Source organism: Pseudophryne corroboree, chromosome 4 (genome assembly GCF_028390025.1).
Source record: "Pseudophryne corroboree isolate aPseCor3 chromosome 4, aPseCor3.hap2, whole genome shotgun sequence".
Lineage (NCBI taxonomy): Eukaryota > Metazoa > Chordata > Amphibia > Anura > Myobatrachidae > Pseudophryne > Pseudophryne corroboree.
Genome location: NC_086447.1, coordinates 821,506,043 through 821,532,470, shown reverse-complemented (window position 1 = coordinate 821,532,470; position 26,428 = coordinate 821,506,043). Strand labels below are relative to the sequence as shown.

The window sequence follows — 26,428 nt, the reverse complement described above, 5'->3', positions numbered from 1 at the left end:
CCCTACAAAATGTTGCTATGGGGCCCACAGCTACACCCCTGTCTCCAACAAGGCAGAGTGTTTGTGGTCCAAGCTGTTCATTCTATTAAAATGTCATTTGCATTTAATGGTTTAAGAAAATATCTGGATATTGGACTTGGTTTTCCAGTAGACACTCATGCCATAGTACATACATCCCAGTTATCCCGATTTTCTTTGGACAGTCCTGATTTAAGGGGATGGTCCTACCATCCTGTGATCGGCACATGTGCGGGAACAGAATAGTGTTTCCATGCTAAAAAAAAGTCAACCAGCAGCGTGGTCACATCCACGGAAACACACAGCTCCGCATGCTAAGGCAACGCTCCATGTGCCATTTCCAGATTCACCAGTATTGGGAGGTATGTTGTGGGAAATTGGAGACTGTCTGTAAAAGTAGACTCCATTATTAAACTATCATCTTTTAAGATTGGGTAAAAACTGGAACTGTCCAGACCGGACTGGCTTTCTGCAGCGATCTCTGCCACAGTAGCGCTTGTAGTGCATGTCTTTGCCTGTCCCATCCTGGGGGTGTCCACTGTCCCATCTGGGGCAGTGTCTGTGACAGCTGTCACCGTTGAGATGGGGAGGTAGAGATTACAGCCTCCTTGTATAGTTCAGGAATGGTGTAATAATAATAGGAATGGTCTGGGCCATGGGGGTCATTCCGAGTTGATCGCTAGCTGAAAATGTTCGCTGTGCAGCGATGAAGCAAAAAACTGTCACAATGCGCACGCGCGACATACTTTCACAACGGCAGATGCAGTTTCACACAAGGTCTAGCGAAGCTTTTCAGTCGCAGTGCTGGCCGCAGAGTGATTGACAGGAAGGGAGCATTTCTGGGTGTCAAGTGTCCATTTTCAGGGAGTGTTCGAAAAAACACAGGCGTGCCAGGAAAAATGCAGGCGTGGCTGGCCGAATGCGGGGCGTGTTTGTGACGTCAAATCCGGAACTAAACAGTCTGAAGTGATCGCAAGCTAGGAGTGGGTCTGGAGCTACTCTGAAACTGCAAAAAAAAAATTGTAGTCGCTCTGCAATCCTTGTGTTCGCACTTCTGCTAAGCTAAGATACACTCCCAGAGGGCGGCGGCTTAGCGTTTGCACGGCTGCTAAAAACAGCTAGCGAGCGATCACTCGGAATGACCCTCAATATGTGGAGGCTGTAATCTCTCCCTCCGCATCTCCCTGGTGACAGTTATTCCCCCCTCCCCTCCTGGGCGGGACACCACCCAAACGGGGATGGGCTTCAAGCTCCAGGTTGCTGCAGGGAGCAGCTCAGGTCCAGCTTTCTAGGGTCCAGTCCGTTTGAGTTTTTACAATCCCCATCTTTTATTACGCATTTTTGTGTGTCATTGTTAAATCCTAATTTAACCATTTTGTTGTTGTTGTTGTTGTTGTTGTTGAGTAAAAGATTGAATTGAAGTCAGATTTATAAAAACAATTAATTTATTTATTAATAGGAATTTATTTTTCTTGGAGGCAAATAAATAAAAGTGTTTGTTTTCTTTTATTAGTGTCATCTACTTTTTTATTACAATATATGTATTAAAGAATAGAATAGTTCATCTCTGATATGAGACCGTAGGGTGTAGAGTATTTTTGTTAAATTAATCTCTAAATTAGAACTACTGCTGTATTGTGTTTATTAGTAAGTGAAATCGGGAGGAACCCAGTTTTACTGCCAATGCTTACTTCCATATAATGCCTAATGGGGGTCATTCCGAGTTGTTCGCTCGCAAGCTGATTTTTGCAGATTTGCTCACGCTAAGCCGCCGCCTACTGGGAGTGAATCTTAGCTTCTTAAAATTGCGAACGATGTATTCGCAATATTGCGATTACACACCTCGTAGCAGTTTCTGAGTAGCTCCAGACTTACTCGGCATCTGCGATCAGTTCAGTGCTTGTCGTTCCTGGTTTGACGTCATAAACACACCCAGCGTTCGCCCAGACACTCCCCCGTTTCTCCAGCCACTCCTGCGTTTTTTCCGTAAACGGTAGCGTTTTTTCCCACACGCCCATAAAACGGCCTGTTTCCGCCCAGTAACACCCACTTCCTGTCAATCACATTACGATCGCCAGAACGATGAAAAAGCCGTGAGTAAAATTCCTAACTGCATAGCAAATTTACTTGGCGCAGTCGCAGTGCGAACATTGCGCATGCGCACTAAGCGGAAAATCGCTGCGATGCGAAGATTTTTACCGAGCGAACAACTCGGAATGACCACCAATGTTTGGTCTGTTCATGGTTGTTATATTAGTGGAGCATTAAGGATTTTGCAACAAAATGCCTAGAAAAAAAAGAATTTCTGTACTAATCTGCAGACAAATATATAACTCTCAATATTATTCTTGAAGCCACAGGGGCTGCTGATTCCATCAGCCCCATACTTACTACTTAAACGACAAGCTAGTACGCTCCACATGTTCAGTAATACAGAGTTACATGTTTAGCAGAAAACCAAACGAGTTTCCATGCATGAGTAAGTTTTGAAAAGCCGATTGATTATTCAGATCATTTGTTCTGCTTCAAAGTCCTATTGCTTAAACATCATCCTAGACACTTTAAAACTCATGCTTAGGTGGAGCACTATTACAAATCAATATGGATCTGTGTTACGGTAACCGTTTTGTTCAAAGCTTTGTTTTCATACTTTAAATCATAGATTGTTTCACTGACGTCCTAAGTGGATGCTGGGACTCCGTAAGGACCATGGGGAATAGCGGCTCCGCAGGAGACTGGGCACAACTATAAAGAAAGCTTTAGGTCTAACTGGTGTGCACTGGCTCCTCCCACTATGACCCTCCTCCAGACCTCAGTTAGAATCTTGTGCCCGGCTGAGCTGGATGCACACTAGGGGCTCTCCTGAGCTCCTAGAAAGAAAGTATATTTTAGGTTTTTTATTTTACAGTGAGATCTGCTGGCAACAGACTCACTGCAGCGAGGGACTAAGGGGAAAAGAAGCGAACCTACCTGACTGGAGATAGTTTGGGCTTCTTAGGCTACTGGACACCATTAGCTCCAGAGGGATCGAACACAGGACCCGACCTCGATCGTTCGGTCCCGGAGCCGCGCCGCCGTCCCCCTTACAGAGCCAGAAGCATGAAGATGGTCCTGAAAATCGGCGGCAGAAGACTTCGGTCTTCAACAAGGTAGCGCACAGCACTGCAGCTGTGCGCCATTGCTCCTCATGCACACCTCACACTCCGGTCACTGATGGGTGCAGGGCGCTGGGGGGGGGGCGCCCTGAGCAGCAATATAAACACCTTGGCTGGCAAATCATCACAATATATAGTCCCAGAGGCTATATATGTGATAAATTACCCCTGCCAGAATTCCTAAAAAAAAAGCGGGAGAAGTCCCCCGGAAAAGGGGCGGGGCTAACTCCCTCAGCACACTGGCGCCATTTTTCCCTCACAGCTCCGCTGGAAGGATCGCTCCCTGGCTCTCCCCTGCAGTATCAAGCTACAAAGGGTAAAAAAGAGAGGGGGGGCACTAAATTTAGGCGCAGTATAACTTATATAGCAGCTATAAGGGGAAATAATTCAGTTAATCCCTGTTTTATTATAGCGCTCTGGTGTGTGCTGGCATATTCTCTCTCTGTCCCCCCAAAGGGCTTTGTGGGGTCCTGTCCTCTGTCAGAGCATTCCCTGTGTGTGTGCAGTGTGTCGGTACGGCTGTGTCGACATGTTTGATGAGGAGGCTTATGTGGAGGCGGAGCAAATGCCGATGTCACCCCCTGCGGGGTCGACACCTGAGTGGATGGTTCTGTGGAAGGAATTACGCGACAGTGTCGACTCCTTGCATAAAAGGTTTGACGACATACCAAATATGGGACAGCTGGCTTCTCAGCCTGTACCTGCCCAGGCGTCTCAAAAGCCATCAGGGGCTCTAAAACGCCCGCTACCTCAGATGGCAGACACAGATGTCGACACGGATACTGACTCCAGTGTCGACGACGATGAGACAAATGTAACTTCCAATAGGGCCACACGTTATATGATTGAGGCAATGAAAAATGTGTTGCATATTTCTGATGTTACCCCGGGTACCACAAAAAAGGGTATTATGTTTGGAAAGAAAAAACTACCAGTAGTTTTTCCTCCATCTGAGGAATTAAATGAAGTGTGTGAAGAAGCGTGGGCTTCCCCCGATAAGAAACTGGTAATCTCTAAAAGGTTACTAATGGCGTACCCTTTCCCGCCAGAGGATAGGTCACGTTGGGAAACATCCCCTAGGGTGGATAAAGCGCTCACACGCTTGTCAAAGAAGGTGGCACTACCGTTTCCGGATACGGCCGCCCTAAAGGAACCTGCTGATAGAAAGCAGGAGGCTATCCTGAAGTCTGTATATACGCACAACGGTATTATACTAAGACCAGCTATTGCTTCAGCATGGATGTGCAGTGCTGCAGCTGCGTGGTCAGATTCCCTGTCGGAAAATATTGATACCCTAGACACTATATTGCTAACCGTAGAGCATATTAAAGACGCAGTTTTATACATGAGAGATGCAAAGAGGGATATTTGCCGGCTGGCATCTAAAATAAGTGCAATGTCCATTTCTGCCAGGAGAGGGTTATGGACTCGGCAGTGGACAGGTGATGCAGATTCTAAAAAGGACATGGAAGTTTTGCCTTATAAGGGTGAGGAGTTGTTCGGGGATGGTCTCTCGGACCTCGTTTCCACAGCAACAGCTGGAAAGTCTACATTTTTACCCCATGTTCCCTCACAGCCAAAGAAAGCACCGTATTATCAGGTACAGTCCTTTCGGCCCAATAAGGGCAAGCGGGTTAAAGGCGCGTCCTTTCTGCCCAGAGGCAGAGGTAGAGGGAAAAAGCTGCAGCATACAGCCAGTTCCCAGGAGCAAAAGTCCTCCCCCGCTTCCTCTAAGTCCACCGCATGACGCTGGGGCTCCACAGGCGGAGCCAGGTACGGTGGGGGCCCGTCTCAAAAACTTCAGCAATCAGTGGGCTCGCTCACGGGTGGATCCCTGGATCCTTCAAGTAGTATCTCAGGGGTACAAGCTGGAATTCGAGACGTCTCCCCCCCGCCGTTTCCTCAAATCTGCCTTACCAACAATTCCCTCAGGCAGGGAGGCAGTGTTAGAGGCAATTCACAAGCTGTATTCCCAGCAGGTGATAGTCAAAGTGCCCCTACTTCAACAAGGACGGGGTTACTATTCCACAATGTTTGTGGTACCGAAACCGGACGGTTCGGTGAGACCCATTTTAAATTTGAAATCCTTGAACACATATATAAAAAAATTCAAGTTCAAGATGGAATCGCTCAGGGCGGTTATTGCAAGCCTGGACGAGGGGGATTACATGGTATCACTGGACATCAAGGATGCTTACCTGCATGTCCCCATTTACCATCCTCACCAGGAGTACCTCAGATTTGTGGTACAGGATTGTCATTACCAATTCCAGACGTTGCCGTTTGGTCTATCCACGGCTCCGAGGGTATTTACCAAGGTAATGGCCGAAATGATGATACTCCTTCGAAAGAAGGGAGTTTTAATTATCCCGTACTTGGACGATCTCCTGATAAAGGCGAGGTCCAGGGAGCAGTTGTTGGTCGGGGTAGCACTATCTCGGGAGGTGCTACAACAGCACCTACCTGAAGTTCAGACTTTTGTTAAGGGAGTGCTGCATATTCAGCCCCCTTTTGTGCCTCCAGTGGCACCTTGGGATCTCAACGTGGTGTTGGATTTCCTAAAATCACATTGGTTTGAGCCACTAAAAACCGTGGAATTGAAATATCTCACGTGGAAAGTGGTCATGTTGTTGGCCTTGGCTTCGGCCAGGCGTGTATCAGAATTGGCGGCTTTGTCATGTAAAAGCCCTTATCTGATTTTCCATATGGATAGGGCAGAATTGAGGACTCGTCCCCAGTTTCTCCCTAAGGTGGTATCAGCTTTTCATCTGAACCAACCTATCGTGGTGCCTGCGGCTACTAAAGACTTGGAGGCTTCCAAGTTGTTGGACGTAGTCAGGGCCCTGAAAATCTATGTTTCCAGGACAGCTGGAGTCAGAAAGACTGACTCGCTATTTATCCTGTATGCGCCCAACAAGTTGGGTGCACCTGCTTCAAAGCAGAATATTGCTCGCTGGATCTGTAGTACGATTCAGCTTGCACATTCTGCGGCTGGACTGCCGCATCCTAAATCAGTGAAAGCCCATTCCACAAGGAAGGTGGGCTCTTCTTGGGCGGCTGCCCAAGGGGTCTCGGCTTTACAACTTTGCCGAGCAGCTACTTGGTCGGGGTCAAACACATTTGCTAAATTCTACAAGTTTGACACCCTGGCTGAGGAGGACCTATAGTTTGCCCATTCGGTGCTGCAGAGTCATCCGCACTCTCCCGCCCGTTTGGGAGCTTTGGTTTAATCCCCATGGTCCTTACGGAGTCCCAGCATCCACTTAGGACGTCAGAGAAAATAAGAATTTACTCACCGGTAATTCTATTTCACGTAGTCCGTAGTGGATGCTGGGCGCCCATCCCAAGTGCGGATTGTCTGCAATACTTGTATATAGTTATTGTTTAACTAAAGGGTTATTGTTGAGCCATCTGTTGAGAGGCTCAGTTGTTGTCATACTGTTAACTGGTTTTGTATCACGAGTTATACGGTGTGCTTGGTGTGGCTGGTATGAGTCTTACCCGGGATTCAAAATCCTTCCTTATTGTGTCAGCTCTTCCGGGCACAGTATCCTAACTGAGGTCTGGAGGAGGGTCATAGTGGGAGGAGCCAGTGCACACCAGTTAGACCTAAAGCTTTCTTTATAGTTGTGCCCAGTCTCCTGCGGAGCCGCTATTCCCCATGGTCCTTACGGAGTCCCAGCATCCACTACGGACTACGAGAAATAGAATTACCGGTGAGTAAATTCTTATTTTTTTCTTCAACTGCACCGTTTCTCCAACTGTTTAAGACAAATGTAAATTTACTATATTTTTTTGTTTAAACAGAAATGTTTCTCCAGCTGTAAGGAGTTGCAAGTGCTAGATGCAAGTCTGTATTGGCTGAGTCTCTCAGAAGTGTGCTTTCTTTCCGGGCATGTGCAGTGCAAATAGGATCAGTTCACCCTACGCAAATTGGTGGGATTTCAGTCAGCATCAGGATCTATGTGCCTAGATTGGAGTTTTTATATATACTTTGCACTTTTTGAACATTTGTAATTGGCACATGCCATCCAGAATGCCAATTGTATGACTTTCTGGGGCGCAAAATCTACATAGGTTGTTGGTGGTCAGAGACCGCGCTACATCAAATCTCAGGGACAGAATAACAGGAGGAAATCCATTGTGCACTTTTGCAGAATGTGTTCCTCTTGGGCCTGATTAATGTTTGTAAGTAAACCAAAAAAAGCAACAACTTTGTGTCTGGAACAAATGTTACCATGCAAGGGGAGCAAATATATTTATATATATTTTGTGCATGGCAAATACTGGCTGCTTTTGCATGTAGCCCACAGATGATGGACAGCTTTATTTTTACATTGCAATTCAGATTTCAGTTTGAACACACCCCGCCCAAATTTAACTCTCTCTGCACGTTACATCTGCCCCATCTGTCGTGCAACATGGTTTTGCCCAGATGCTTGCTTTTTTGCTTTACTTACAAACATGAATCAGGCACCTAATATGCCTGGAGATGGAGAAGAGGGTGCGATAGCATAGCATGCAACCATGTTGTAGTAAGCCCACCGGGCTGCGCTCATGACTCATGCAACTGTGTTAGTCAAATGATTAACATTTATGAGCAAAAATACAGTAAAAATCTGATTTAACTGCACCTGTTTACCCCTATAATGGGTACTGTATGTATCCAATGTGTCTCAAGTACTGTGACTTTATAAAAGGCACTGCAATGGATTCTAAAAAGAATGCTGCAGCAATAATGCATGCTGGTAAAAGTGTGACTGCAAATGCGGATGGACACATACAGTAGAATACAGTATAATACAGTTATTTTTATATGCTTTTGTGTGTCTTGTGTTAATGCAAGTGAGGCACCGCATTTAAATGCTGGTTATAAAGACCTTTAGAAACATTGGCACAGAGATCTATCTTTCCTGGTCATACAGCAACCCTAAATACTGCAAAATACGGTATATACTGCCCAATATTATGTGATTGCATATTACTGTAATAATTAACTATATGAGATTAGTGATCCTTTACAAGAACCTGAATGCAATACCGCCAAGTGAAATCTACAATCTACATGGACAATTAGAGTGAATAAAAACAATATACAGATGATTAATTCCTGGATCATTAAACATAATTTAAAAATCATGTAAATAGGCATGTCAAATAATTACAATGCATTAACAATTTCTCATGCATTAATATGTACTACTTGTACAATAGGTTGTATTGGTAAAAGCACAATTCCATACCATACGAAGGAAAGGGTTCTTCACATTAAGTAAAGATTTGGAATTTTCTGCCAGAGAAGGTAGTAATGGTGGACTCAGTCAATACGTTTAAAAATGGATTAGATAAATTCCTAACTGAAAGAAATATCATTTAAATAAAGTATTTATTAGAAAAAGCATGAACTACAGTTGTTATTAGAATAAATAAACATAACTTCATCCGTGTCATTTTAGTAAACTATAGTTACATTCAGATTAGTATAAGGATTACAATACAGGTTGAACTCAATGGATATTTTGCCTTTTTTCAACTTCATCAACTATGTCACTATGGGGGACATTAATACCCCTTTTCCACTAGCTTGGGGGCGCGCATTTACCCATGTTTTTTCCTAGTGGAAAGGCCCCCCCCCCCCCTTCCCCCTGCAAATTCCCGGATCAGGTGATCCGGGAATCCTACCCGGGTAGCTTGCTGGTTTGAACCCGGTAAGCTGTGTGGTGTAAACGGAAGCCGTGTCGATGCGACACGGGTCCCGTTCACAGTGTATGGAAGGGCGGCGCTGGGAGATCATGTGATCTCCCAGCGCCGCCCCTGCCGCGTCAGCAGCAGCGTCACCAACCCGGGTTGGTGAGCTAGTGTAGAAGGGGGCTCTAGCACGGGTCGCAGCTGTGTCAGGCTCCCGGCTGCGACCCATGCTACAAGTGGAAAAGGGGTATTACTAAGCAGTGATAAGAGCGGAGAAGTGAGCCAGTGGAGAAGTTGCTCCATCAACCAATCAACAGCTCTGTATAATTTTAAAGTATGCAAATTATAGATGTTACTTCAGTGCTGATTGGTTGCCATGGGCACTTCTCCACTGGCTCACTTCTCCGCTCTTATCACTGCTTAGTAAATGTCCCCCTATGTCACAACACATGGGGATAAATTTACTAAAGCTTCCAAAAATGAAAAGTGGTGATGTTGCCCATAGCAACCAATCAGATTTTGTCTATCATTTCTCTATTGCATCCTAGAAAATGATAGACAGAATCTAATTGGTTGTTATGGGCAACACTGCCACTTTTCAATTTAAGAAGCTTTAGTAAATGTACCACATGGAAGCATGTCACTAAAGTGTGTGATAGTTATCATACATTTTCCCAATTTTCCCAGTGTCTATAAAAAAGTGCCATAATGCTGTATATAAAATCCGCAAGTCCAGGGAGACGTCAGGCTGCGAGAGAGGGCAAGTTTCTATGCCATTGCAATGTCAATTTGCCGCCTTTGCAGCTTATTAGATTGACCCCTATGCACGCAGCACCACATGCTCCAAAGGGGAACAAGTGTCCCTCTCAGCAGCTGGACTGGGCCACCAGCAAGCCGCTTCAACAATTCCAGGCCATTAGTACCCTAGTACCCACCACGCCCCCTTTCTGTACCCCTGGTGTTACTTCAAATGGATGTTGGTCTGATATGGCATGCAGTATCTGTCATTTACTGTATGTGGCTATTTTGTCCCAGGCTTCTTCTTTTTTTTAAATGTTGAGTAGTTAGCATACAATACATTGTGTAGATATGTTCACTAATAGTTAACACTATAATACAAATGGTTGTATCATATTACAAATTTAAGTAGATGCTCACTCAATTTATTTTCAGCTCATATTCGAATCCAGTAATAGCATGATTGCCGAACAATGTTCCTGGTGCAACAGCACAATTTTTCTCCATCGGCTGAAGGATCAGAACAGAACAGATCAGCGGCAGATTAAAATTGCTCATATGCACCTACTGTACAAAACATTAGGGGTTAACTGTTAGGGTAAATTCTGAAACCTTAGTTGTGGCTGTCTGGCATGTTCCATTGTAGTGACTAGGGAAGATGCAGTGAGGTTAATGTGGAATGGCAGGCTTTTTCAGTTTTGGAACAGCAACAAGTCTGATGGAATCCAGTCCGGGTTTTAGCTGAGTCTGCGGTATGCCATAGCTAGGCTAATCACTTCACCTAGTCTGCTGTCTTTAAAAATGTGTTGTTTTTTTCAGTAGGTCATTGCTCCTGATGCCAGCAAGTGGCCAGGCGATAGATGGGAGTCTGGGGTTACGTTAGGAGCCATTTGGAACATGCACTGTTTGTGATTACTTGAACTTGGAATGTTATTTTGCTGTTTTAAGAACTGCCTGCAAACCTGACATGCAAAACTTGCATGTAAAGCTGTGTCCTGCTTTCAGTGAAAATAAAGTGTGTTGGATTATACTCCTTCTATGTGATTCCTGTCACAGTGTAAAAAATACACTTAAAAAGCAATTTTGTGTCAACCTTTTTTGTGTCAGTCATGTTCATGTTGACCTTTTGTACCTCTCAACCATAGACCCTGTCGACCTTTTACTTGTCGACCTATTGACTCTTGTACCAGTCGACTTTGTGCATGTCGACCATATGGAGTAAACATATTGACTGTCAAACTAATTTAGGTTGACCTAATGATCCACAGCCCTACCTAAGTACTTTGAGTATATGAGGAATGCAGATTTTCAGCATATAGATAGTGCTTCCTTGGTTCAGCTAGCCAGGGCCGCAGAGAAATTTCATAGGGCCTTGGTATTATAGAGAAAGTGTGGTCACACATCTATTTCTTTCACAGACCCTCGCCAGGCCCCCAGACGGCACTGGGCCTGGATAATTAGTATCTCCAAATCTCTGTACCCTGCAGCTGGTACCCTTTTCCAGGCAGAGTTATTGTCCTTGGCAAGGCCGGATTGAGATTTAGGGGGGCCCGGGGCACTTAGACAGAGAAGGGGTGGGGGGGTGGGTATTAGACTGTGCATACCTCCCAACATGACCCATTCCAGGAGGGACAAAGTGCTCTGCTACTGGAATTCCCTCTTAATATCATGATTGGCGTCACCTGTGTTGAACTATATAACTGATCAGAAAGGTATTTCAATACAGGTGATTGCAGTCATAAATTAAGAGGAAAGTCCAGGCAGAGATAATTTTGTCCCTGCTGGAATAGGTCATGTTGGGAGGTATGGATTGTGTATATTAAATTTAAACCAATGGTGTATATTAGATTTAAATTATTAGTTTAATAATGCCTGGGTACTGTTTATAGTCCCACCTAATCTGAGAGACAACTAGTTTACAAAGTTTTCTTGTAGTGGAACAAAGATAACTTAAACTTAAAATACACATAGAAAATGAAAATCTATAATTTATCTTGTCACATGCAAGAATAGCAGCAACTTCTGTATTACTCACACACTGGGACAGGACTCAGGAGGACTACTTGGGTCTGCTGCCAAAAAATGAGACAGAGCTAGTGATGTCGGTGTGCTCCAGCTGGGGGGGCCCATGATAGAGGGGGGCCCGGGATACAATATCCCCTGCAGCCCCCCCTTAATCTGGCTATGGTCCTTGGAAAAAGCATTAAACTGTTGTTGCTGCACATAGGTTTTTTTTCCCAATTCCAAGAAAGTTTAACAACGATCAGGAACAGTGTTTCCACTTATTACTTTCGTTTGGTCTTTGTTATTTAAATCCGTGAAAATTGTGTGACATATGTTCTGCATTGTTTTTCAGTTGTTTTGTACTTCGTTTTATTTACTATCATGCTATATATAAATTACAGCACTGTAGGTGCAAATTTTGACCAGGAAATTACAGGTAATTTTGACCAGGTAAAACAAGTAGAGACCGAGGAATCTGGAAAATTTTAAATGGAAACACTACTTGGTTGCAAAGATGTTTCATAGAAGCCATCTTTGTGTGTTACATTTTCTATCCATCTTTTACCCAAGTTTTATATTTCATCCACTGCATAATATATTGTACATTTATAATGAGCAGACCAGATAAGCAATAAGCAGTAAATCTCTTTCCCAAGACTTAGTTCTGGGAAAAAATCCAAAAGGAGATTGTGTCTAATGTGATTCTGTAGCTTCAGACTTGCCCAAACCTACCACAATTATCAGGCAGAAGGCAAATTAACATGAGAGTATGATTGGTCCATTTTCATAACCTCCTGCAGCTATTAAATACTTTGGAAACAAATAAAACAAACGTACATGAAAAAGTCTTACCAATGATCATTTGTTAATGTAAGGCAGAAAAATGTCTGCTAGGGAACATATGTGCATGCTGGCAATTCTGCTTTCATGTCCTGGTGCTGAACGTCCCCATCCATATTCTCTGCTCATTGTCATTGTTCAGCCGAATTCATACAGATGCCAAATTGGAGTGCAAATTCAGATGCGAGGAGATAACAAATGTGCAGTCTAAGCTTTGCCTGCCATAATTTATCTCTCTAACACACAAGCAGGCGAGGAAACAATGCATGCTTACATCATCACATTATAAATTGTCTGAATAGCCCCAACATACACAGCACTGTACAATAAAGTGGTGCATAAAAGTAGGTAATGATAATGAATTTGACAGAGATTATATAGTTAAGAATATTTATTTTCTGCAAAACTGCAACTGTACATACTTTATGGGGGTCATTCCGACCCGTTCGCACGCAGCAGTTCTTCGCTGCGGTGAGAATGGGCCGGGACTGCGGCTGCACAGCGCCCACAATGCGCAAGTGTGTCGTTGCCTGGTGACGGTCATCGCCGGGCAGCGACACCGCCAGCACTGAAAGTGATCGCAGCGGCGATCGCAAGAAGATTGACAGTGGGGAGGCTTTCCGGGGCATCTAATCACCGTTTTCCGGGCGTTGAATTCCGAACTCAGGCATGTCCAGGCGTTTGGCGGGCGGATGTCTGACGTCAATACCGGGGCCTTTGTCGCTGGATCCGTCACACAGGGTAAGTAGGTCTCACCCTGGTCTTGTTTTGCAGGAAACTTTTTTTTAGCATAGCAGGGCTGCACAAGCGATCGCAGCCATGCTATGCTAACATACACTCCCCCATAGGCGGCGTCTAGTTGATCGCACGAGCAGCAAAAAGTTGCTACGTGCGATCAACTCGGAATGAGGGCCTATGTTGTGACCATTTGATATCTCAAATTAGGATATAGTGTTTTTATTTGTGTGATGACATTACATAATCCCGCTTAATCCTAATTCATTTCTGGCTAAAACCCAATAAGCACAGTGTCAGGGAAACCCTTGCACATAAATGTAAAATATCTAGTTTGTTCCTATTTCCAACTGCCTAACACCACAATGTCATGATATCAGGGTCTGCAGCAGGGGCGCAACAAAACATTTTTGGGCCCCATCACAAAATTTTGAAGAGGCCATTATGGTTCTTTAAATTGCTATAATTAATAAATCAGCATGGATGGTGTAATGGTTAGCATTAGAGCCTCACAGCACTGAAGTCATGTGTTTAATTCCCACCATGGCCCTAACTGTGCAGAGTTTGTATATTCTCCCCGTACTTGCGTGGGTTTCCTCCAGGTACTTTGGTTTCCACCCACAATCCAAAAATATACTGGTAGGTTAATTGTCTCCCAACAAAATTTACCCTAGTGTGAATGTGAATATAGATTGGAAACTCCACTGGTTATTAAATAATAATTCTAAATTATTTATTTAATTATTGTACAGAAGTTCTAAGAACTTATTTCCATTATCCAGATGTTCGGCATTATTCATTTAAGCACAACTTTCAAATAACAAGAACAACATAAACTTTGCATCTTCAACATTCAATTGCCCTCTCTCCCCTGGACAAAAATGTCCCCAGAATAAAACACATGAGGCAATCTGGTGGTGTGGGACTTGTCCACATATTATTGAGATAAAAGTTCAAAATGCAAATGTACCAGATATTGACTAACAAGTTAGCATATCCCAGCAACAAGGCTTCTGGTGGTCAGTTCGAATCAGGCTGGAAACCAATTATAACTTGCTCCAGTGCCAATACTCAACGCGTTTCATCATAGGACTTTGTAAGGGGAGGTGACGTCCTATGATAATGGTAGTTTTCACAACAGCCCTACAGAATATCAGTATAACATCAGAACAAACAGTTAAACTATATCATATTCCTCTATTTAATGTTCAATAAGGATGTCTAGGGCATCAGAGCCCAAGATCACTAATTAAAACTTGAATACAAATGTGCTCTACAGTAATTAGCAATGTTAATCCATTCTCTTCCTGGAAAATTCCACCTATGATGACGCATAAAAATAAACCATAGCTGCTGGCATTATAACTTGACACATGCTGTTAAAGCAAAGTAGAGATGTGTGGCGGGCACTTTTCGTGTTTTGTGTTTTGGTTCTTATTCCACTTTTGTGTTTTGGTTTTGGCTTGGTTTTGCCAAAATCACCCTTTCGTGTTTTGGTTTTGGTTTTGAATCTGGATGATTTTTGAAAAAACTTAAAAACAACTAAAATCACAGAATGTGGGCGTAATTTTGCCCCTATGGTATTATTAACCTCAATAACATTCATTTCCACTCATTTCCAGTCTATTATGAACACCTCACACCTCACAATATTGTTTTTAGGCCTAAAAGTTGCACCAAGGTGGCTATATGACTAAGCGAAGCAACACAAGTGTGCGGCACAAAGACCTGGCCCGTCTAGGAGTGGCACTGCAGTTGCAGACAAAATGGCACTATTCAAAAACTAGTCCCCAAACAGCACATGATGCAAAGAAGAAAAAGAGGTGCACCGAGGTGGCTGTATGACTAAGCTAAGCGACACAAGCGTGCGGCATAAACACCTATCCCATCTAGGAGTGGCACTGCAGTTGCAAACAGGATGGCAATTAAAAAAACTAGGCCCCAAACAGCACATCATGCAAAGAAGTAAAAGACGTGCAATGAGGTAGCTGTATGACTAAGCTAAGTGACACAAGTGTGCTGCACAAACACCTGGCCCATCTAGGAGTGGCACTGTAGTTGCAGACAAGATGGCACTTAAAAAAACTAGGCCCCAAACAGCACATTATGCAAAGAAGAAAAAGAGGTGCAATGGGGTAGCTGTATGACTAAGCTAAGCGACACAAGTGTGTGGCACAAACAACATGGGACATGAAAATGGGCGCAACGCACGTCTCCTTATATAGAATCCAAATCCCACAAGAATCCGACAGCGGGATGATGACATTTTGCCGCGTTCGGGTTTCCGAGTCAGGCGGGAAAGCCCGAGCCTGGCTCGGAACCGATCTCGGAACGCAAAATCCGGTAGGGTTCGGTTCTCTGAGAACCGAACCCGCTCAACTAAAGTTATGGTATGAAGAGTGACATTATCGACAATGTCACTGCCGAACTAATGACTGCAAACCTTTCTCCTAACATGGTATACTTTAGCTAAACTAACGAACCTCTGACTAGAGATGAGCAAAGCAATGTTGGAGCAAACTTTGCAGTTGTACTGTATTACTAATCCTGTTCTAAAGCACCAGATAAATGTTGATATTCCTAATATTATGGATCCATTATTCACTGGGTCTCTAGCTGCCATGCCAGGTGCACCCAGGTTTTTCCCCACTTACCTGTCTCTGGTTCTCTTTTCCCTGCATCTCTCTCTCTATCTCTCTCTCTCTCGCTCTCTAATAAAGTGGAAAGAGATACCAGTCAATCAGCTCATTACTGCCATGTTACAGGCTATGTTTGAAAAATGACAGGAGCTCATTGGCTGATACTTTATCTTTCTCCACTTTCTCTCCACTCTCTAAGACTTAGTACATCTGCCCCGATATACCAACCAACCAGCTCCACCTCTCTCTTTCTCTTGATCTCTCTCTTCCCCATTCTTATCCCATCTCTGACTCTTCTTTTCTCCTCTTTACCCCTTCTCTCCCTGTCTCTCTTTCTTAGGGGACAATTCAACTGGTTGCGTTGTTAATAGCACCAGGAGTGTGATGTTAAGTCAGAGAATGCCCGTTCTCCCGAACTAAGCATGGTGTTTTGTGGGAGAACTGGCATTCTCCAACTTAAGTGCCCGGCGCGATGCTGTGTCCACTGCACTAACGGCAGAAATCAGCATTGAGCCGGCACTTTTGTCGGATTCCTGCTAGCACCCCTCTTTTGCCCAGTGTCCCACACAGTGCTGCAGGGCTGACTGTAAGATACAGTGTAACGATGGCACAGGCCGACACTGGAGCTAGTTGTGTACATAGTTGTGCACTGGGGAGGATAAGCTTACTTGGGCTGTGGGCAGGAATGTACGGGCTGAGAAAAAGGGTAACTTACTTTCTCCAGGAGGTGGGCAAAATAAGGAAACCTGGAGAGGAAAGAGGAACTGTCTGTCTCTGATTGAACATATGAAGGACAGATAATGTAGCGCATTACAGTATATAACAGAGGACTATTATTATCTTTAATTATAAAGCTCTGGGAGCAGGACATTGCACATACAAAGTACATACAATAAAGTAAAGGAAAAGACCTTATAAGGCGTCCATAATTTTATTGCGATTGACATAAACACTTCTTTAAGCTAGCTTATCACTAAAATAACGACACACTAAAATAACGACACGGACACGGTTAGCTGTAGTTAAAGGCCAGACGATATTTATTGATCGCTGACCTGTTCTTTAAACTATAATTGTAATTGAATTGATTTTATATTGGAGGATGGCAACAGGACCAGTCGCTACCAGACACCAGCTCCGGTCCGTTGGATGAAATCCAACCACCAAGGAGGGGAGTACACCAAACCCCGCCTCCTCCCTGCATAACCCGCATTGTGCAGGCCTCACCCCTCTTTTCTCTGGCAAACGTTCGGTTCCCGCAGGGGAACGTCTAAATGTCCAACCGCAAGATAAGGACACACCTGCCGTCCTTCTAAAAGAGGGTGCCCCACAATGACCACTTATGCCCATCTGACCGCTGGTTGGTAGCGACTTCCCGCCAGTCTGGCTGTCAATAGCCCACAGAGAAAAACAAGATGTAGGAAAATTAAAAGAACATAAGATTATGGTCAGGGCGGGCGGGAGGGCATTCCAAAATGGCAAGAGGAAGTCTGAGTCATATGACCATGGCTTTTATATTATTCCAAGACCAACCCCTACTCTCTTGATGGACAGCCCTATAATCCTATAGGAAAAATACCCAAGAACACACTGATCTGCCTAGCAACTGCTTAGTCACCACCAACCAATCACAAAACATTGGACTCTTATATGGCTTCAGGCTTATGCAGCCTTCAGCTTATCTAAGGCGTCCATAATTTTATTGCGATTGACATAAACACTTCTTTAAGCTAGCTTATCACTAAAATAACGACACACTAAAATAACGACACGGACACGGTTAGCTGTAGTTAAAGGCCAGACGATATTTATTGATCGCTGACCTGTTCTTTAAACTATAATTGTAATTGAATTGATTTTATATTGGAGGATGGCAACAGGACCAGTCGCTACCAGACACCAGCTCCGGTCCGTTGGATGAAATCCAACCACCAAGGAGGGGAGTACACCAAACCCCGCCTCCTCCCTGCATAACCCGCATTGTGCAGGCCTCACCCCTCTTTTCTCTGGCAAACGTTCGGTTCCCGCAGGGGAACGTCTAAATGTCCAACCGCAAGATAAGGACACACCTGCCGTCCTTCTAAAAGAGGGTGCCCCACAATGACCACTTATGCCCATCTGACCGCTGGTTGGTAGCGACTTCCCGCCACAGAGGTTTAACAAACCGCCCCGCCATCCAAACCAATAGAAACCAGGAAAGGAGAAAGCTAACTAAAAGGACCAGAACCCCATGTAAGACAACACCTGCAAAATTTCAGCCGGAGAAGACGAAACGCCTTCCCCCCTTATCGAAACTGCGGCTGACGCAGTACCAGCAGAGGATGCCTGACCACCTAAAAGCCGTAACCCAAAACATCAGCTGTCCTATGCGCCAAGTAATGCCCTGCCGCCCAAAATTGTAAGAGTGGCCAAACCAGCCATTCCCATTCAACCTTTGACGGCTGCAACAGAAAAACACCCTGAAATCATCACTGACAGACATCACATAGAAAACCAAGTGACAGATAGCAGAACTAACCCAAGTGAAGGAGAAAACTCAAAAAACCTCCCGTGGACCTTTGATGAGCCAATTGTAATTAGGTCCCCTCGGAGGAAAATTTAAAAATTCACTTCACACCCTCGATTCCTGAACACTACTTGTTCAAAAACCGACGGGTAAACAAGTTTTTGGGTTAGCACAACAGGCACCACTAAACATTATCCACATGCAGAAGGCTTATAGTAAGCCTCCCTCCACGGAGCACCTCCTGAAAAGCTGCCGTGGAGGACCCTATGGCTGCCGCACGGTAGCCAAACCCATCCGCAAGGAATAGGACCTAAAAGTATACGTCTAAAGGACCACGTCCTGCATCGCCGCCACGGAGGAACCTGTGGCTTCCGCATGGTAGCCACCCCCATCCATATGGAATAGGACCTAAGAAGTATATCCCCAATGAACCACCCCCTTGAATAGTTGCCGAGGGGGACCCTATGTCTGCCGCACGGCAGTCACCCCCCCCCCCCTCCACAAGGAATGGATCTAAAAACAATATACCTCCAGCAGACACACTCCTGAATAGCTGCCGCGGTGGACCCCGTGGCTGCCGCATGGACGCCACACCCATCCGCTAGGAATAGGCCTAAGAAGTAACACCCCCAATGCCCCAGGTCCTGTACCGCTGCCACTGGAGACCCTGTGACTGCCGCCCAGCAGCCACCCCAATCCACGGAACAGGACCTATAAGGAGTAAACCTCCAACTCCCTAGCTCCTGAACAACCATCGGGGAGGACCCTGTGGTTGCCGCCTGGCAGACTCGCCCCTCTGCAAGGAACAGGACCTAAAAAGTATACCTCCAAACATCCCAGCACTGGAACCGCTGCCGAGGGGGACCCCGCGGCCGCCGCATAGCAGCCACCCCAATCGGCCAGGAAATAGGACCTGCGACAAGCATCCCCCAGCGACCCTGCTCCTGAAACCGCTGCCGTGGAGAACCCTGTGCTGCCGCATGGTCAGCCTCCAGTTCGCTGGGGATAGGCCTTATAATGAAAACGCACCCAAAAGCTCTGCTCCTCAACGTTTGCCGAGGATGACCCTGAGGCTACCGCAAGGCAGCACCCCAACACTGCAAGTAATAGGACCTAAGCGTATACCCCCAATGGCTCAGCTCCTGAATAGCTGCTGTGGAGGCCCCTGTTGCTGCCAAATTGCAGCCTCCCTCATCCTTAAGGAATAGGACCCAAGCAGTATACTGCCAACGGGCCAGCACCTGAACAGCCGCCGTGGCGGACCCTGTGGCTGCCGCATGGCCAGCGGTCCCATTCCGCAAGGAATGGGTACTGAACCCAAACACAGCAGCAACCCTGTACCTTAGTGATACCTTAGAACCCTGTGGCTGCCGCATGGTCAGCCTCCCCAGTCCGCCGGGGATAGGCCCTATAATAAGCACACCCCAAAAAGCTCTGTTCTTCAAGATTTGCCGAGGATGACCCTGAGGCTGCCGCAAGGTAGCCACCCCAGACCGCAAGGAATAGGACCTGAGCAGTATACCGCCAACGGGTCAGCACCTGAACAGCCGCCGTGGCGGACCCTGTGGTTGCCGCATGGCCAGCGGCCCTATTCCGCAAGGAATGGGTACCGAACCCAAACTCAGCAGCAACACTGTACCTTAGCGATGTAACCATCGAGCGCCTGTATCAGCAACTGGTCGCCCCCTCGGAGGCCCATCCATATTCCTGCGCCAGGCGCAGCGGGCCGACACCCACAACCTCCTGGGCCTCCAAGGACAACCAGCGACCTTCCGCTGCTTGATCCGATTTGGATCAAACCGTCTTGCCGCGCAACCGACCACCCTGCAACCCGCGTTACAGCTAATGGTCCCGGCATCCTGACTGCCTGCTGCTCGCCACCCTTCGTTCACCCGCAAAACCAGAAGAAAGCCAAAGCACAGGCTAATCTAAACCGGGGCCACCTCCCACACCAACTTGGCGACAGGAGGCAGCACACCCAGCAACTCTGCCAACATTTTCCACGCAGCAGGCCTACGTATGTCCGCAGGCGCGGGGCGCACCCTAGCCCCCACCCCAAAGTGCTAACGAAAGACCATGAGGGGTCCACCGGCCTGCGCAGTCTAGAACGGAAGGAAATGCCCCAAAGGCAGGATACATGGCCGCCTAGGACCCCCCTCCAGCAAACCGTCTACCAGGGACCCACCCGCTGTACCCAACCTACTGAAAGAACCCCGGGATGCAGCAGACGCCCCCAACGAGGAAGGAGCCAACGCATGACCTGTCCGAGTAGCCAACCCACCTGGACAATCCACCCGCCAGAAGACAGGCATGAGAAAACCTTATGACGCCACCCCTGAGCCCACTCGCGGCACTCATCACATTGCAAAGAGACAATACATCCGCCAACCCATTGCGACTCCGGAGCGGGATGGTAAAACTGCACCGCCATCAGCCACGCAGTTGTCGCAACAGCCGCAAAGCCTGGGGGGACCATAGGGAACAAGGGGGAGGAGGCCGCAACAACCTCCACGTAAAAACTATAGTAATGAAGACCAAATCCCCCCCAAATATCTCTGATCCCGCGGGAAGGGGAATCGCGGTACGCTACCTGGTCGACCCTGCAGGGGTCCTTAGGATTCCTGAAAAAACTATGCCACCCATGGGGATCAACCTGCTCGCCAAAGGGGAGGAGCCAACAACTGCACCCGCTTAAACCGACTTCCCGTTAACCCCAGCCGTCGCTAACAATACACCACAGTGTCGGTACCTTGTCAGCAAGGAGGCGACAGCAAGCCGCAATTGTGCCCAGCGCCAACCCCCAGAACCTCAGGCAACCGATAGGGCCGCAGCCACGTACCGGGGCAACAGGATCCCCCATGACCCTGGCAAAAACCTGGCCCCCTACCGAAGGACGGCTGTAAACCACATTGCTTTCCATACCCCTAAAGAGAAACTATTTTCTGTAGCGAGAAACCAAAAGGGGGACCGGATCCGGACCGTCGCGCCAGCGCCATGAAGTGCCGGATATCTCAGAAAAAACCATGAGACCGAAAAATTCAGGGATACTAACCTGTCAGCAGAGAAACCAGGCCCCTAATCGAGACCCTAAAAATTGGAAGTGATAGGGACGCCGGAGAAGCGGCACATACCAGACCCACGTATAATTTAAACAAAAGGGGGAGGTACCCGGCCCATATTCACGGATCAACACGCAGAGTCCCTAAAAGACTAACACTCACCCCGCACGCGGTCTAGAAAATGGAGCATAAAAGAAAAACCCCCTGAAGATACGATAAATGTAGGCTAGGCGGCACTAGCCCGGGGTCCCTAGCAACAACCCCACAGGGAAGAAGCACACCCGGGAAGAGGGAAAAAACGGCATAGGGCCCGCACGCGCCCCAAACCGATTTGGCGACCACCCTCCGCCGGACCTGAAGCCGTAAAGCGTGCGCGGACTTACAACACCGCTCGCGGCCGGGGCACCTTCATTGGAAGGGAGACCGGCTTAGCAAATTTGCAGGAGTGCCGGACATGGGAGTGGACCTATGATGTACTAGCCCTTGCCATAAGCAGAACCCCCCTCCATACCGAGGCGCGTTAAACAGAACACCAACCGCGAGGGCCCCGCAATCTGGGACCCCACTGTGAGGTCCGGCCTGTCGGATGACCCCTAAACACAACCCCAAGAAATTGACGTTAACCCCCGGGCCCGATGGTCTTCACCTCATAATCAACCCGCGCGTAAACCTCGGATTTAAAACGCTAACCCAACTACTGCGCCCAGGTAGGATTGTAGGCAGGTCGCTCCCGGTGCAACCATCCGCAAAAACACAAAGCCCCCGCCTGCCCTTACCGCGAACCTCAGAGGGAAAAAAGAGGGGGCGGCGGAGAGGACCGAAGCCGTCGCCTCCGTCCCGTTCCGAGATGCCTAACCTCCCACGCCGCGCAATGGGCCTAGCCCACCAACGTGGGCGCCAAGGATAGCCAGAGGACACTACAGAGTTTAAGGAATACTGTAACGATAAAGAGAAACAACAGCATGCTCACCGATGTCTGAAGGTCTTGGAACGCCATCAGCTGTCGCCACCGCCACCGGTCTTGGCGGTGCGTCTTCCGCTGCCATTGCATCCCTCCTCGGCCTCCGGTTCCTTCGTGCGGACGCCCGACTCCTCCAGACCCGCAGACACCTGCGCAGACAAACATAGAGGGGACAACAGGCGCCGGAAGCGCCAGCGCTTTGATGACGAAACAGGAGGCACACAGGAAGGGGGGGGGGGGGGAGGAAGAGGGGTCGCCCCGAGGGCTGGTGACCGGCCACGTGGGCTGACCCCCGGGGGTAAAAGCTGAGCCAATGGGGTAATAATTCGCAGGAGTAGGAGCCCGCGGACCTGGATGGCGCGGCGCGATAGATGTGGTAACGGCCTGCGGAATGGGGCAGGGACGAGCTCCGGGTAACAACTACCGGAACCGCCCCCCGGCAAACCCAGCCGCTGGAGCAACAAGGGACAGGGCTAGGCAGGTGGACAGACGCCACTACCGGCGACTGCGCCGGCACCCTCCGCACCACCGCAGCCCGGAACTACGGGGGAACTGGCAAGCCGCGACACGGGGGAGAGGTGGGAAGCGGGGGCGCAGGACCAAACAGGCCCGTGTTGGAAGGGGGGGGGCACGCGGGCGGGACCCCCGCCGTGAGCCCAGTGGCAGGCATCCTAAGCTAAAGGGGGCCAACCGCGTAACGGCACCCCATACAGTAAACCCGTACTCAAAACCAGGCGCCCGGGCCCCGATAACCCAGCCACCCCCGCTGAGGGACCTTGCAACCAACTTCCCAGCCTGGTGGCATGTACCCAGATGCACCTAGTGCATCAGAAAAACATGTAATGCTGGAGCCGCCGCAGCCCCTTACCCTCCCCGGCCATAATACCCGGCGTGCTGAAAAAACGCCACTGCCCCATCCCCCACCCCCGCCCGACCGCCCGCCGGCCGAACGGCGGGCACTCAGACCGGAAAACGGGGAGGGAGCTGGGAATGTACGCAGGGCGATGGTACCGGAGGAGAGCCGCCAGGCGCCAAACAGCCGCCGGGGTTGCAGTGCGCGACCGCGGCCGCACAACGCTAGAGCCCGCCGCTGTAGGGGCGCCACACCACCCCGCACGGCGGAGCAGCAGGGGGCCGAGGCGACACGAACCCGCCGCGCACGGTCGGATGACGGGAAAGGGACAGGGGTGGCCCCGCACCGGGGACGACCGAGCCGGAAGCCCGTGGCTGCAGCCAAACGAGGAGGGCGGGGGAGAGGACAAGCAGGCATGAGGGCAGAGGAGCGAGGGGGACAGGGACTCAAGGGCCCTGTCCACCTGCAGGAAGACACGCAGGGAGAGCAAGGGAGGGGGAGGGGGGGTGCAAACCGGGCCACAAGGATACGCAAAAGGAATTACTTAAACCATAAAATCAGAACAAGTGCAATCTGTACTCAGCCTTCCTTAGCATTCCAAAATGGCAAGAGGAAGTCTGAGTCATATGACCATGGCTTTTATATTATTCCAAGACCAACCCCTACTCTCTTGATGGACAGCCCTATAATCCTATAGGAAAAATACCCAAGAACACACTGATCTGCCTAGCAACTGCTTAGTCACCACCAACCAATCACAAAACATTGGACTCTTATATGGCTTCAGGCTTATGCAGCCTTCAGCTTATCAAATCTGAGATGTGGAGGACCCAATACATAATGTCCTGGAACAAAAGTTGTAGCTGGTGACGGGAATACTGGCAGACCTAAGAGAGTCTTTAGTTTCGCGTGAAATGTACAAGCATTCCTTATGTACAGTATCTGCAATATTATGGGGTAAATGTATCAAACCTTCTAATTGGTTGCCGTGGGCAACTTGTCCACTTATCCACTCTATAGAAGGTTTGAAACATCTCCACCTCTACGGTATGTGTTATTGCTTTTGATCCCAGTAGGAGATGTTACACACCGAGAGGTGATGGTTTGACAAGATCCATTCTTTTCTTTGTGAGGGAAATGCTTTTCTTTGAAACAACAACCTAGTAACACAGCCTAATAATAGCATCACAATAACCAGGCACTCTGCTCAGAGGGAGCCTATGGTGTGTTAGATGAGATATTATATGTGCTTTATGATTGACACTCTGTGCAAAAGTCTATTTACTACTACTGTTCTCAGGGCCAGATTAAGCCTTGAGGGTGCCCGGGGCACATAAGAAAGGGGGGCCCCAGTGGAAGATTGTGCATACCTCCCAACATGATCCATTCCAGTAGGGAGAGAATGCTCTCTACATGGACTTCCCTTTCAATAGATGATTGGCGTCACCTGTGTTGAACTATTTAATTGCTAAGAAAAGTGTTTCAACACAGGTGATGGCAATCATAACTTAAGAAGGAAGTCCAGTTAGAGAGCATTTTGTCCCTCTTGGAATGGGTTATGTTGGGAGGTATGGATTGTGTATATTTAATTTAAACCAATGGTGTATATTATATTTAAACTAATACAGATAGAGCCGCACTCATCTAGTGCGGCTCCATCGCATACGTGCATTCCCAGCTTAACTAGGCGATCCATCTCTAGTGAATGAGGCACGTCTCCGTCACAAATGCACGTGCCCCGGACGGAGACGCTTCTCTACGACAGGCACAGATGGAGCCACGATTAGTGTGGCTCCATCTGTAGTTTACTAATGCCTGGGTACAGTTTAGAGCGCGACTTAATTGAGAGACAACTATTATATAAAAATTAATTGGAGTGGAACAAAGACAACTTAATCTTAACATACACTTAGAAAAATAAAATCTATAATTTATCTTGTCACATGCAAGAATAGCAACAGCCTCTGTACTAATTACACACTGGGACAGGACTCAGGAGGACTCTGTATGTGTGTGGATTTCTCTAGATCCTCAGTAGATAACAGGTTACATAGGACCCAGACACCCAGGTGGGGAGGAATAAAAACTTGGGTTCCTGTGTCACCTACAGCGCTCTCCCCCTCATATCTCTCCTCTAGTCAGAAAGCTCTGTTGGTGGCTCATTAAATCTGATACTCTTGTGTCTCTGCCTGTACTGCTTACTATCCTGCTGGCATTCTTGCTGCCTGTTCTGCTGCTGCATAAGAGGTAAAGCTAGTCATGTCCGTGTGCTCTGGCTGGGGCCCCCCCTGACAAAGGGACGCTCGGGGTGCAGTATGCCCTGAATTCCCCTTAATCTGACTATGGCTGTTCTAGCCCTGACCTACAAATGTATAGATATGTGGGTGCATTTAAGCAGCTGGTCTGCAAATGAGATACAGTACTGTATATTGCACAGATCTGGCCCTTGAGGCAATCACACCTCTAAAAGTGGTGTGTGATCTTTACACCAGGCTAAACATCTTCCTTACACCAGGCCAAGTAGAAAAGCATTAAAATTGTTTTGTATGTACAGTAGTTTTTATAAATGTGGAGCAGTTACCTGTTTTCCATTTTTTTTTAAATATACCCTATTCTGCAAATTATGTATGTAGTATAAAGGGTGATCAGCATGAGACATGAGAAGAGAGAGAGATGGGGAAAGAGGGGGAGAGAGACGGGAAGAGGGCTTAATAGATTACAAAAAACAGCTAGTGACTTGGCAAATGAAGGGTCCATAAAACTAATTTATCATATCTCTATGCTGGTTTTTGCCTCTATAACTCATATCATGTTTGAAATAGGAGTATACTGTAATTACAGTGTTATGTACTTTCACTTTAAATATATAGATTTGTTATGCTTGTAGCTGTGTCCAGCCAGATGTATTTTAAGGTAATGTGTAGCAAAGTATTAAGTTATGTATTTGAATGCACAATAAAAGGTTTTATCTGTTTCATAATGAAAAAAAAAATGTAATGCTCCTTTTTATCCATAACAAATGAAATACGATACAATACCAGCATCTCACCTGGAGAGGAGATGCAGGTGTGCGGCGATAGAGGCGGGGCCGGGCTATTTGCATCATTAGAACCTGCGTCCTTGCAGTAAAAATATACGACCAGGGCTTATTTGCGTAGGGGCCGTGGTCGAAATGAAACAATTGCCATAGAAACAAGTCACAAGGCCCCTCCTCGACAGCCGCAGAGTCCCT

General features: G+C 47.3%; 1 protein-coding gene across 1 annotated transcript in view; it reads left to right on the top strand.

Annotated features, from left to right (window-relative positions):
* The window catches only part of PCSK2 (proprotein convertase subtilisin/kexin type 2), a 342,143-nt gene that overhangs the window by 209,435 nt on the left and 106,280 nt on the right, over positions 1-26,428 (top strand). The window lies entirely within an intron of this gene.